A 2,531-nucleotide genomic window follows, 5' to 3' on the forward strand; every position below is an offset into this window, starting at 1 on the left:
TGGTCGAGCAGCCGGCTGTGGAGGAGCCGGAGGCGGCTGACCAGCAGGCGGAGGTGGCGCCATCCCCTCACCCTTGGATATCCGTGTGAGCCAGTGGCATTTTCGGGTTGTGTGGTTTGAAGGCTTTGCGCCGCTGTGAAACTTGCAGGGGGCATCAAGTGCTTGCTCGTAGGAGAAAGTCAGCTGCCAAGCCGGCCTGCCGCCCTTCTGCTTCTTGGGTGCGGGCCGCCCTTCGGGTTGTTCGTCTTCGACTGTGGCCACCTGCCAACTGGTGGAAGGCGGCATGGGAGCCTTGCGCTTGTGGTCATTCTGGTACGGGCGTCGGCTGGACTCTCCAGCCGGCGTCTTGGGACTTGGAGCGAGCACCTTCCCGGAGGCGTCTACTCGGAGCTCGGTCTTCATTGAGGAATCGGCCGTGGCATATTTATCAGCTATGATCAGCAGCTTGTCAAGCGTAGTCGGCTCATCGCAGAGGAGTCGGTGCTTGAGGAGGGTGCCTTCTCGGCACCCGGCGGTGAAGTACTCTATAGCTTGAACCTCGTGCACTCCCTCGCAGGAATTGCGGAGCTCGGCCCAACGCGTGAGGTAGTCGTGAGTCGATTCGTTGGGCCCTTGGACACAAGGAGAGCTGTCGGGGCTTGGGAGCCCGCTTGTAGGTGCTGGTGAAGTTACGGATGAAGGCTTCACTGAAGTCTAGCCAGCTGTTGATGCTGTAAGGCCTGAGGCTGTTGAGCCAGGTGCGCGTCGTGCCTTGGAGCATGAGGGGCACATATTTTACGGCAACACGCCTGTTGCCGTTCGCGATGCTAACCGCGGTGGAGTAGTCGATCAACCAATCTTCCGGCTTCACGGAGCTGTTTTATTTGGGCGTGTCTCTTGGGAGCGAGAACCCTTTGGGGAAGGGCTCGTCGCGGATGCGGGGGCCGAAGCAAGGCGGGCCGACATCATCTTCTTCTTCCAAGGCCAGGGATCGCGCAAGGTGGTCGATCCGGTGGCGGGCATCATTCTTGCCGACTCCTTCGTGGTGACCCAGCCGGCCGCTGAGAGTCGGATGCGTGACAGGCGGCGGGGTAGGGTATCTCTCCCCACGAGGCGGCGGAGGAGGGGGTTGCCCCGCAACTGCACGGCTCAAGGGCGGCCCTCTGGGTCACGCTCGATGGAGATTCGAGTCCGGCTGCGGCTGGCAGCCGACTCCTTTTCTTTACTTGCGTGGGTGTTGCCCGCAGTCGGTGTTCGGGACGTCGCGCCGTGCTCTCGGCGCGGGGGAGGACTCTCGGCACGGACGCCGGCTTCATGCCGCTCCATGGCCGCGTCGATAAGTTGCTGAATGCGCCTGGTCATGTAGGGGAGCTCATCAGGCCCCAGCCCATTCAATTCGTCTGCGGCCGCCTGGGCGGCGCGTAGGTTCTCGAGAGGTGTGGCATAGACTGGGCGGTCTGCTCCCAGCATGTCGGTGATAGCTGCGCCGTGTTTCTTGACGATGCCGACGTGGCTCGGCCCGTCGGGAGGTGGCGTGTCGAAGGCGGCACGGTCGACCTCTGAAAGCACAAGTGCTCCCTAGGTGGTTTTGATAATTGATGACAACATATCTCTTGTTGGACTAACTTTTCTATCTAGCATGTTTCAGATAAGTTCAACAATGGAGTGGCATGGACTAAAGGTTGTGGGAACTCCTTCAAGATGCTAAGGACAAAGGATTGGCTAAAGCTTCAAGCTCAAGACTCTTCATTTTACATTTTAGTGATCCAAGATCACATTGAGTCCATAGGAAAAGCCAATACTATCAAGGAGGGATGAGGTGTTGCTTAATGAGCCTCTTGCTTCATGTGCTTAATGATATGCTCCAAAATCCTCAGCTACTTTCCCACTTCCACATATGACCTAAACCCAAAGCCAAACTCGGACCTACCGATTATTCCTATCTGGCGCCACCGAGTTTCACCTGTCATAGCCACTGCCAGAAACCCTAATCAGTCTGGTCTCACCGATGGGATCTCGGTCTCACCGAGATGGTCTTGCAAACTCTCTGTTACCTATTGCAATATTTTCGGTCCCACCGAGATATGCAATCGGCCCCACCGAGTTTGCTTGGCCAACTCTCTGTTTCACTTATTACCCAAATCGGTCCCACCGAGTTTGAGTAATCGGTCAAACCGAGTTTTGGATTTACCCTAACCCTAGCACATCGGTCCCACCGAGTTGATCCAGTCGGTCCCACCGAAAATCTCTAACGGTCACTAGGTTTCCTATTTCGGTCTGACCGAGTTTGTTGATTCGGTCCCACCGAGATTGGTAAATCATGTGTAACGGTTGGATTTTGTGTGGAGGCTATATATACCCCCCCACCTCCTCTTCATTTGTAGAGAGAGCCATCAGACTAAGCCTACACTTCCAGCATCCTATTTCTGAGAGAGAACTACCTACTCATGTGTTGAGGCCAAGATATTCCATTCCTACCATATGAATCTTGATCTCTAGCTTTCCCCAAGTTGCTTTCCACTCAAACCTTCTTTCCACCAGATCGAAATCCT

Source organism: Triticum urartu, chromosome 5 (assembly GCF_003073215.2).
Source record: "Triticum urartu cultivar G1812 chromosome 5, Tu2.1, whole genome shotgun sequence".
Lineage (NCBI taxonomy): Eukaryota > Viridiplantae > Streptophyta > Magnoliopsida > Poales > Poaceae > Triticum > Triticum urartu.